Below are 12,667 nucleotides of genomic sequence, written 5' to 3' on the forward strand. Positions count from 1 at the left end.
CATACTGTTGTGTGCATTGCAATATTTTGAGCAAAACTGTGCTCTTACCCTGCTAATTGAACCTTCACACTCTGCTCTTACTGGTGCAATGTGCAATTAATTAAGATTGACCACCAGGCTGCTCCAATTTAGCCATGAAACTCCCACACTAAAATGACAGGTGCTTCAGTTTCATTGTCCAACCCCAGTACATTGGCATGAAAAGCAATTTTATCTGTTTTTGCCTTTTTTTTTAAGTCTGTGTTCATTTTGTTTCCTTTTTAAGTCATTCAGAGGAGGACTTGTTTGTGTGTTTTGGATCATTGTCCTGCTGCAGAACCCAAGTACACCTGAGCTTAAGGTCACAAACAGATGGCCGGACATTCTCCTTCAGGATTGTCTGGTAAACAGCACAATTCCTGGTTCCATCTATTACAGCATGTTGTCCAGCCCCAGACCATCATACAACCACCACCATGTTTTACATTGAGTGTGATGTTCTTTTTTCTAATTGTGTGTGTGTCCCAGATGTAACGGGATACACACCTTCCAAAAAGTAAAATTTTTGTCATGTCAGTCCAAAGAATATTTGCCCAAATTTTTTTGGGGCAAATGTGAAATGATCTTTTTGGTCAGCAGTGTTTTTTGTATTGGAACTCTCCCATGGATTCCATTGTCAACCAGTATCTACATTATTATTGAATCATTAACACTGACCTTAACTGAGGCAAGTTAGACCTGCAGTTCTTTAAATGTTCTTTTAGGTTCTTTTGGGACCTCCTGGATGAGTTGTCCATATCTTTTTAAAATAATTTCAGTCAACCGGCCACTCCTGGGAAGGTTCACCAGTGTTTCATGTTTTTCTCCGTTTGTGAATAGTAGCTCTCACTCTCACTGTGGTGGGCTGGAGTCCCAAAGTCTTAGAAATTACTTTATAATCTTTTCCAGACTGACCAGCATTTCAGCTTTTGTATACATTACATTCATTCAAGCACCAACATGATTTTGAATCTGCTGTTTTTAAGGTAAAAATGATACAAAGTGGTGCTTTAAAGCAGTTTTTCTAACAGGAGATTCTTTTACAGCTTCACAGACATTCTAAATTCAGTTCATGAAGTCTTTGCTAATTAGGAGATGAGTTAAATCAGGTAATGCTGAACTCCCACCAGGACTGGAGTGTGTATCGTAGCTGTTTAATGCCGTGGGGATGATCATTCTACACATTTCCCAGGAAGCTGCTGGTCGGAGGCGGAGTCTCTTGTTGGTTGGGGGAGTTTTTTCGGGATTAAAATCACCTGGCGTGTGTATCAGGGATTAAGGATTAGCCAGGATATGAAAAGCTCTCTCACACAGATCAGACTGCGGGGGACACATTAGCCAGCTTTAGCTCGGATTCTTTGGCTCCTTTATCATAGAAAATGAAAGGTTTTTACGGTTTGTTGAACCGGTAGTAAATTGCAGCAATAGAAACAGGGAACGGAGCCCAACAAGAGCAACGGTGGTTTAATCCTGGAATGCCAATACTGATCACACACTTCATACTATCTCTATCTTACAGTGTGCGTTAATACAGTATGTGTATTAACATTAAAACATTAAAACCAACATTAACATTAAACCTCCTACTTAATATTGTCTACGCACTCCTCATGCTGATTAAACAGCTCTTACCTGTGGTATCTGCTAACATCAAGACATTATCAGCAGATAATTTAACCCCTTAACAGGCCAGGATTTTTGCCAGTAGTCATTATCCCACTAAATCTTGAGGATTTTTATTCAAGCATTACATAAAAAAGTATTCATGTTTGATAAGGAACTTTACAGAAAAGAATAATTGTAATTGTAATGAAAATATATATAAAAAAAAAATTAAATAAATCTGCTCATGTCAAAATATAATGAATATCCAGTTCGAATCCTGTTTATGTAGCTTGCCATCAGCTACCGGAGCCCTAAAAGAGAGCATAACTGGCCTAGATCTCTCTGGGTGGGTAGATGGCGCTCTCTCTCCTCATTACTTAAAAGGGTGATGGGGATCAGCACAAGGCATCTGTGAGCTGATGTATCTGAACCGAGTCGCTGCGCTTTCCTCCGAGCGCAATGTGCTGTGATGCTACTCAGCAATGCTGCATCAGCAACAGTTTACATGTATCAGAGGAGGCATGTGCTAGTCTTCACCCTCATGGTGTTGGGGGCATTATAAGTGATAGGGGGAGTCTTTATAACTGGGTTGGGTAATTGGCTGTGTAAACTGGGGAGAAAATGGGGAAAAAATCTAAATAAATTTAAAATAATATATAGAATGAATAAAATCATAAAATTGGCTAGTTCCTGAACCTTATTTTAAAATCATTTTTTATCCTGAATGCAAATCAAACAGTTCATGTCCTCCAAACCTTTAGTTTCGTTATGTTTGTCTAGTTTTGACTAGTTTTAATGTCTATTTTCAAACATGTAGAATTTGGGTTTGATTCCTGTTACTGATGGAGTAAAGAGAAAACAGGCAGATTTTTAAAATCCCTCAAAGGTAGGTAACGAGTATAAACTTTTGTTGCATAGCCCTCCTCAGTTTATCCCCAGAAATCTGAAATTCAGCACTTTTAGCTAATGCTTACAATAGTCTTACAATGCAAGAAATTTATATTTTGAAAATGCATAAAATCTGTTGCTGTAAATATCTTTATAATACTATAACATTTACAAAGAATTAATGTTGCAATCTGTTCCAAAATCCTACCTATTTATTCGTACACAATCACTCGATTTACCGAGAACTAGCTTAAGTGTGTATAAACAGTGTTTTTAATAAAATATCTGTGCAATTTTAAACTTCTCAGTGTCTCATTTTAAATGTTAGAGCTCTTAGAATTCTACAAATGAAGTGTGGAGCTACTTTGAGCTTGGTAATGGTGTAAAAATAGAGATTTTTTTTTTTTTGCATGGGCAGCACTATGCCCCAATCACTAGCATTGTCAGCCTGTTGAGAGCATCGGCTAAAAGTGCTGTATTTCAGAATGCTGGGGGTGAACTGAGGTGGGCTAGTAGACAAAAGTTTATACTCTTTATCATCTTTTACTACACCCCAAGTTCATTTCACACTGGATTTCCCCTTTAAACATCTCCTTTAAACATCACAGTTTTGTCCGATTCAAAGTGTCTAGTATTCTTATGCTTGTTCATTTTTCATGTGTTTCAACTAGTAGCTGTCAATTGATTTAAAAAAAATATGATCTGATTAGAAAGCAATATTCTGTGATTAACTGCGATTAATCACACTTGTTCTTTATATTAGTGGTGTCAATTAAAATACAATAAAAGCGTAATGGGGGGCCGGATCAGTTGTTGATTTTGTTTACTTGAAGCGTTTATCCCTCTGTTTGGTTTGGTTTCACACAGGCATAAACCTAAACACACCAAAATGTGCAACAATAAACCACGGGAGCAATCATCTCCTCTGATTGGTCAGAGCTGTCTAGCGCCTTCAAACAGTGTTTGTTTTGGGATTTGCAGAGCAGATGTATTAAACGGTGTCAGGCGGCTGCAAGCAGTGAGCGCTGCACCTACCGCGTTCAGTGTGCAAACACCATGGAGCAGCAGCAGAGACAGCGTTTGTTCATAGCAGTATATTATCTAGCTTATATATCAGATTAAACTGAGCTTTATCAGCAGTTTAACGCACTTTTAAAAATATATATTCGATAGCTGGGTCGGATCGAGACCAAATCACGTTCTCACCACAAGTGAACCACTCCAGAAAAAAAAATCTGCCCATTGGGTGTTGCAGATTACTGCAGAAGGTGGGGTCAAACTTGGTGGCAAAATTAATTGTGTTAATAAAATAAAAACGCATTAATCATTTCGAATTATTTGCGCTCTTTAACGCTTTAACGTTGACAACCCTAAATTCAACACATCAATCCCAAGAACTGACTGTTCCTTCATTTCCTAATAAATCCACCTCTTAACAGGATTATCAGTGCTGTGAGTGCTCAGTAGGCAGCACAATATTTCATCTATATTAAAGTCTTCTAAAAATCCAAGATCAATATTTTTTAAATGTATATTTAATTTCTTGTTCCCACAAGGCCAAACATGAAATAACTGAATCAAGCCTGGAGAGTGGGTTAGAATTTCTTCCTGAAGAAGTCTGTCAGGATTTGCAATTACTTTCTTTAAAGAATCTAGTATTTACTTGCAGGTAAAATTTGAATAAAAAGGATTAAAACAGTGAGACCAATCCCTTTTGATTTGAGATTTGGGTTTTTCATTAAAACATGAATATCACACCAAAGATCAACTCAAAATAGAATAAAGTTAATAAAATTTAATATTTGCAGGTGCATCTAAAAAATGTTTAGTGGAATCTGACAGGTTAAATCTCTGAGACAACTTTTTGTCTCCTTCCCCTGAACAACTATGCTGAACAATCTTTGTTTTAGATCAGTTGAGAGTTGTTTTGATGAGCCCATGATGCCACTCTTCAGAGGAGATTCAAATAGGAGAACAACTTGCAATTGGCCACCTTAAATATCTTTTCTCATGATTGGATACACCTGGCTATGAAGTTCAAAGCTCATTGAGGTTACCAAACCAATTTTGTGCTTCAGTAAGTCAGTAAAAAGTAGTTAGGAGTATTCAAATCAATAAAATTTTGAGGGTGCCCATACTTTTGCACCGGTCAAATTTTGGTTTAAAGCATATTGCACATTTTCTGTTAGTACAATAAACCTCATTTCAATCCTGAAGTATTACTGTGTCCATCAGTTATTAGATATATCAAACTGAAATGGCTGTTGCAAACACACAAATATTTAGAACTAAATATGACTGTATCATTTAAAAGTTACTTTATTTCAGTAATTTAGTTCAGAATGTGAAACTCATATATTGTATAGATGTACTGCACACAGAGTGATCTATTTTAAGTGTTTATTTATTTTATTGTTTTGGCTTTTATGAATTGGCTTACAGACAAACCTAAAAATCAATGTCTCAAAAAATGAAAATATTATATAAGACCAGTTGATACTTTTGGCAGTGTGTGCAGTTTGTGCCAAGTCCTGCTGAAAAATGAAATCCACCTCTCCATAAAAGTTGTCAGCAGAGGGAAGCATGAAGTGCTGTAAGATTTTCTGGGAAAACACTGCACTGACTTTAGACTTGATAATAAAAAACACAGTGGATCAACACCAGCAGATGACATGTCTCTCTAAACCTCTTCATGAGGTCTTCTGCGAACAGTAGATTATGATACCTTCAATCCTGTCCTCTGGAGGTTGTTGCTGATGTCACAAACAGTTGTTAAAGGGTCTTTCTTAACAGCACGCTCAATATTTCTGTTATCAACTGCTGATATTTTCCTTGGTCTACCTTTTCGTCGTCTGTTACTTAATACACCAGTGACGACTTTCTTCTCCTTCTATGGCCAATATGTGTGCAATGGCTCAAATTGATTTTGCATCTACTTTCAGCATCACAGTTGCGTGTTTTTTTTTTTTTTTTTTACCAAAGATTACCCTCCTAGCCTTACTCAGGAGCATTACAAATGTTATGTGAAGCCCTTTAACATGAGAGGTTTAATTGGCTCAGCCAAATAGAGACTTAAATGAAAAATGTAATGAAGACAATGTTTATATAAAAGAACTTTTTGTTTCTTACTTTCTTTCTAATGATGCATCTGGCCTAAAACTGCATGGATGAGCATAAGTGATGGTGTGTGTGTGTGTGTGTGTGTGTGTGTGTGTGTGTGCGTTGTGTGAGTGTCTAAAGCAAGATAGATACGAACAAGGGAAATCGAGGTGTAAAATTATTATTCTTCCTGCTGAGAGAAGACACTGTGCATTACTTACTGCCACAACCACACACACACCCTCATTACCCTTTCAAACATGCCACTGTGAATAATCAGACACTGCAGTGATGGCCCGGATGCCTAATACACACCAACTCTCTCTCTCTATCTCTTTATATATATATATATATATATATATATATATATATATACATCGTCTGGCCTGTCTGGTGTGTGTGATTACTGCTGGCTGGTGCTGCACCCGGTCTCTTCCTGACGGGGTGAATTAGTGGAAGAGGAAGAGGAAAGGGGGCGGGGCGTGGGCGTGTTCAGACTGCTGTTTTTCCTGCTCTGAATGGACGAACACTTCGGAAAATAGGATTCTGCTGAAGGAGAAGCAGAGAGTGTGAGATTTAACAGCTAACGCCTTCAGCACCATGACTCACGTACACACACTCCACAGCCCCCCGTCTCACACTCGTCTCACACTCGTCTCACACCATCTCACACTGCACTATAATCACACAGGCAAAATATACACACTGATATACACCAAGGTTGAGCTACTGCCTCCCATTAGTGTGAATATGTATATATTAATAACACTCTAAATGTAGGTATTGTGATATTATACACTGAGGGAGGAGGAGCTACAGTCCCTTATTAAAGTGATTCCTACATTTAGAGTGATATTAATATTTAAATATTCACTCTAATGAGAGACTGTAGCTCCTCCTCCCTCAGTGTATAGCACAATGCCTACATTTAGAGTGTTATTAATATAAATGTATATATTTACACTAATAAGAGACTGTAGCTCCTCCTCCCTCAGTGTATAATATCACAATACCTACATTTAGTGTTATTAATATATACATATTCACCCTAATGAGAGACTGTAGCTCCTCCTCGCTCAGTGTATAATATCACAATACCTACATTTAGAGTTTTATAGAGAGTTGGCAGGTTAGATCTGTCAGGGTGTGTGTTGAAGTAATAAGATAAAATGCAGGGCTTCCTTCACACACACACTTCTAATCCTGTTTCTGTCTTTTTGTCCATGTGGATCTACACATGTTATCAGGTGATCAGTAAATTCAGTGTGTAAGGGTTATATGAGTGCAGGGTATCTGGGAGGGAAGAGTGTGTGTTCTGTACAGAGCTGGGATTAATTCAGTGTGTAGTGTGTAATCTGATCCAGAAGAACACAACGTCCAACACAGATAAGCTTCACTCTGAGGAGACCATCCCAGACCGAGCCTGCCAATCAGAACCCACACAAACAAGAACACTGTACAATACTACCTCTGTGTTGGTTAGTGATCATATCGTTATCCTTCGTCTGACTTTCTGTGGAATATTTGAAAAGTTTGCAGTGTTTCGTGAATACAGATGATAAAGCAGCCATAATATTAGAATCACTGGCAAGTAAAGTGAATAGCTTTTATGATGTGCATCCAATGTCACCTCAAAAAGTGAATAGTAACCTCTTGAAGTTGAATCTGAGATACTTTAACAGGAACAAAGTATCAAAACATGCTTATTAATGGCATTTAATTCACAAAATCAAAAGAGAATCAGATACAGACATTATCCAGAGTCGTCCTTTCACTCAATCAGACAGACTCCACTCGGTTCTTTGACTTTGATTTGGGTTCACTCAGCAAATCAAAAAAGATTTCTTTTAAAATTTAAGTTCCTTTTAAAGGTAGAAGTGAACAATTTTGCTTTTTTGGATGAAAACTTGCTTTGAAAATGAAAACTTTCCTATTCTTGCTCAATGAACCAGCAGCAAGGTCATGGGTGATAACACTAATCGAGGCTTATGATGGTCTTATCCTATGTTACTAGATTTGATGGCTCATAAAGATATGGAGATGAGGACATGGAGATGAGGAAAAAAAAGTCATTGACATATATCAATCTGGAAAAGGCTTTGGAACTCCAGCAGACACAAATGGAGAAAACATGGAACACTGGTGAACCTTCCCACGAGTGACCTGCCTACCAAAATTATTTCAAAAGGGCATGAACAACTCATCCAGGAGGTCACAAAAGAACCCAGAACAACATTTAAAGAAATGCTGGTCTCACTTGCCACAGATAAGGTCAGTGTTAATGAATCCATAATAAGAAAGAGACTGATCATGGGCTCCATAGGAGAGTAAAGATAAAAAAAAAAACACTGCTGACAAAAAGACCAAAAACAACATTTCGATCCATCTCACATTTACCAACAAACATCTTGATGATCCCCCGGTCTTTGGGAAAATATTCTTTGGACTGACGTGACAAAAGTGGAATTTTTTGGAAGGTGTGTGTCTCGTTACATCTGGTGTAAAACTAACACAAAATTTCAGAAAAAGAACATCATACTGAATGTAAAACATGGTGGTGGTTGCATGATGGTCTGGGGCTGCTGGACAACTTGCTGTAATAGATGGAACCAGGAATTCTGCTGTTTACCAGACAACCCTGAAGGAGAATATCCGTCCATCTGTTTTGGACCTCAGAAGCTCAGGTGTACTTGGGTTCTGCAGCAGGACAATGAGCCAATGAGTCTGATTGAGATACTGTGGCTGATCTGAAACAGGACGTTTATACTCAAAAATCCTCCAATGTGTCTGAATTAAAACAATTCTGTAAAGAAGAAGAGTGGACCAAAATTCCTCCACAGAGATGTGAAAGACTCGTAGCCAGTTATCGGTAAAGCTTGATTGCAGTTGTTGCCGCCAAAGTTATGAAGTTCAGGGGGAAAACAGCTTTTTACACAGGGCTAGATTTTTAAAGATTTTTTGTCCATTAATCTATAAACTAATAATTTATTTTTTTTATATTTCACGTTATCTTTGTCTGATATTACAGTTTGTTTGATAATTGGAAAAATATCAATATATATATATATATATATATATATATATATATATATATATATATATATATATATATATATATATATAGGCACTTATCGTAGATTTTAAAGGGTTATTTAACTTGTGAGAGGGGCAGCAGTTCAGTTAACAGCTGTGCTGAACTTGTTAATATCTTGAATGTCTTGCCCTCTTAATGTGTTTGAGAGCATCAGTTGTAAAGTTGTGAAGAGGTAGAGTTGGTATACAGTGAATAGCCCTATTTGAGTAATGTTCTAATCCAGATTATGGATACAAGAACTACTCAACTAAGTAAAGAAAAACTTTACTTTGAGAAATGAAGGCCAGTCAATCAAAAAAAAAAATCAAGAACTTTGAAAGTATACCCAAGTGCAGTCGCAAAGACCATTAAAAACATTATGATGGAACTGGCTCTCATCAGGGCCGCAAAGACCAAGAGTTACATCTGTTTCCAATCTTTTGACTGGTACTGTCCATACGGTAGATGAACTGGCTGTTAGATGTTAAATTGCCCCTATATTTGAGTGTGTGGGTCAATGGTTGTACGTGATACCCAGCAATGGTCTGTCATCCTGTCCGGGAGGTGTGAGTGGGCGGAGCCCTGTTTTATTTCAAAAAAAGGGATATATCAAAGTCTGCTTTTCACAACACATGTTTGAGTTAGGGCATCATTTGAGTATCATGGCATTTATAAAGGAGATTTGTTGATGCTCGTCAGGCTGGAGAAGGTTACTAGAAGCGTCACGATTCTCTAAATCCTAGATTCGATTTTATTTCCGATTTTAGGGTCATGATCAGATCCGATTTTCTTTTTTCTTTTTTCTTTTTTACAGCAGAGAGGCCTATGCCAGTTTTAGATTAGTCTATGGTCATTCATTGCTTTGATTCATCAAATTTACAATATCTTATTTCAAAAGGTGGGCTTGATATAAGTGATGCAAAGTGATACAAGTGATCTGTAATACACCACATTAGACAATAACGGTCAAATTTAAATAATTTAATTATGATATATATATGTAATGCCATCTAGTGGCTTTTTTTGGGTAGCGGCAGTGTGCACTATTAAACCAGCAATGTGCAACATAACAAAATAAATAATAAAAAAAAATACAGGAACAGTCATGTACAAAATAATAGAACAATTAGAGCCTTAAACTGAACTCTATCTTACTATAACAGTTAAACATGAAAAATAAGACTATAAGACTTTTTCGGTCCCTGAGAATGACAAGTTTTTTTTTCTTTAACAAAGATATATTATTAACTTTATCTGAGAGAAAGATGCACCTTAAGGTACCAAAACTATTAACATATTTGAGGCTAGACAAAACAACTGTTATTTTTATATTTTCAAGTTTGAGCAGTCACAATGTCCGCAGCGTCGGCTACAGTGTGCTGCGCCGTTTGCGTAGAGGGAGGGATTGTCGATCCTCTTTTTGACTTCGAGGCTCGAGACCATGACATAATTTCGATCGATTTCGTAACCTATAAAACCTATAAAGGTTACAAAACCATCTCTAAAGAGTTTGGACTCCATGATCCACAGTCAGACAGATTATGTACAAATAGAGGAAATTAAAGACCATTGTTACCCACCCTAGAAGTGATCAACCAACAAAGATCAGTGTAATAGGTAGAGAGGGGTTACTTCTAAGCAGCTGAAGGCCTCTCATTTTCATGAGTCAACTATCACAAGAACTATAGAAACATAGAAAACTCCATAGATTTTGCATCACAGCCCTGACCAGGAAAATAAATCTCCACCCTGACTGTTTTTAGCTGCTCCATCCTTGACAGTTTTAAAAGCATAAATCTAATTCTAATCTTCTTTTTAAAAAACTTATAAAGGGCAAAATGATTATATATTATTTTATATGAAAAATGCACTACAAGATTAGGGACATTTCAGGCTCTATTGTGCTTTATTTGTACTTATATTTAAGTATGAGTAGGACCTCATAAGTATTTTGTTTTTATACTGATTCATAGAGAACAGTTACACCATAAGTGTTGGAAAGGTAAGTACAGGGTAAGTTTCATAAAGTTACCTAGTTGTTCCTGGTTCTTTATTTATACGTACAGTTAAAGTACCTGTAGGGCCCACGAAGTAATTTGAATGTCTCAAACTTTTCATCCAAATAAGTTTCACTACAGGTAATGGGAATTTACCCTCTAAAACGCGGGCTGTATTATAAAGCATTACCCTAACCTTTTCTAAGCTGAAAAGACAACCCTAACGCATTAGCTTTTGGAACATATACAAGAAAAAAGGAACTAAAACACTCAATAAAGTTTTCTGACCAAGACATCAGCTTTTGAAAAGCCCCAGCCTCTCAAAGTCTCATCACATTTTAGAGTCTGTGTAAACGAAGTCAATGCTGTTCAGTCTGAAAACGAGGTCGTGAGGAAGGCTGGAACCTCGGTGTCGATCCTCGATTGTGTGCGAGCACCGCATCGAAGGTCAAAGTCTGCGATTCAACACTTCAGTGCTGCTACTTAGTTATTTAATGTATTTAACGACGTGACCTCTGAGGAAAGCCTGGAGCTCAGTGAAGATGTCACTGGGTTTAAAGTGGGCATGTGTTTAGCGAGACAGCAAGGTCGTCTTTTCTCTGAGAGACTGAGAGAAAGGACGGCACTGAAAGCCAGTTATCCAACATCCGGCTGCAGGATTTCATAAGCCCAGTGTCCCTATTGAAAACTCCTCACTAATACTACTGTTTAAGGTATAAATATTATATATTACTCTTAATGGAGTGAGTTTGGCATTTTAATATGTGAAAATATTCATTTACTAATCGAATAGTTTTTACTAATCTAATAGTTCAGCACAACCACCCTTATAAAACAGCAATTTATCAGTATGTATTGTGGATATACTCCATTTTCACATTTTTCTCTGTTTCTCTCTCTGCCCTGGTAAAACAAAAATATATACTTAATTGAGAAATGTCTCTAAATGAAGTATGAAGTATGCTGTAAATATACAAAAATATTTATGTACTTACCTAAAATATATTAAGAGTACATTCATATTATGCTTTCATCAAATGTTTGCATAATATAGTGCATTTTAAATAAATCGACTACTATGAAGTAGGGGTGGGCGATATGGGTCTAAAATAATATCACGATATTTCAGGGTATTTTTGCGATAACGATATACTTGGCGATATGGGAAAACTAAAATAATTCATTCATTTCAGGAATATAGTATAATAGTATAACAGTATAATCATGATGTGGCAAAATAAATAATATAGCATAAAATAATATAATGCAGCAAATAATATTGCAGAATATTTAGTGCATGCATATAAACTGCAAACTAAAACAATTATACAATACATACACGTAAAGCTTCACAGTAAATAATAGACTACTTTTAAGACAGAACAGCCCTATTATCACAATATGGATTTTTAATATCATGATATTTCTGTGTCACGATATATTGTATACGATATAATATTGACCACCCCTACTATGAAGTACACTTTTAGTTTAATGAAATTTAATATACTTCCAAAATACTTATTTTCAAATATACTTTTTGTACATTTTTAGCAAAGTGTGTTAAAATCAATTGTTACAGAAGTTTATTTCTACATTGGTAAAATGTTAAAAATATATATTTAGGTATTCATTAATATAACAGGTAAAATGTATTTCAATGCTCTGTAATTATTAATTAAGAAAATATAAATATAAGTCAATTATGGCATACAATGTTAAATAACACATTTAAATGTTAAATAAAAAATTATTACATTTGTTCCTTGCTAAAATTTGTAGTACGTTATATTAAAATTATTATACATTTTTATACCCAGCTTAGTATACTAGAAGTGTGCACTAATGTAAATGTATTTAACATCAATTCCTAGTACATTTCTAATATACCTGGTGTATAACAGTGATACAGTTACAGTATGTACAGTATGTACTTTTGTACATTGTTACAGTAGTTCATTACTACATTGGTAAAATGCTTTACAAA

At 36.1% G+C, this 12,667-nt stretch overlaps 1 protein-coding gene across 14 annotated transcripts in view; it reads left to right on the forward strand.

The window, feature by feature from the left end:
• The window catches only part of rpl38 (ribosomal protein L38), an 888,922-nt gene that overhangs the window by 790,433 nt on the left and 85,822 nt on the right, over positions 1-12,667 (forward strand). The window contains exon 1 of one of the 14 annotated variants that reach the window (XM_049464414.1): positions 10,852-10,855. The exons of the other annotated variants lie outside the window; for them this stretch is intronic. The gene's annotated coding sequence lies outside the window, so the exon portion shown is untranslated. Of the gene's footprint in view, positions 1-10,851; positions 10,856-12,667 lie in introns of those variants that run through there. 14 annotated transcript variants of the gene reach the window in all.

This window comes from Astyanax mexicanus, chromosome 15, assembly GCF_023375975.1.
Source record: "Astyanax mexicanus isolate ESR-SI-001 chromosome 15, AstMex3_surface, whole genome shotgun sequence".
NCBI classification, from domain to species: domain Eukaryota; kingdom Metazoa; phylum Chordata; class Actinopteri; order Characiformes; family Acestrorhamphidae; genus Astyanax; species Astyanax mexicanus.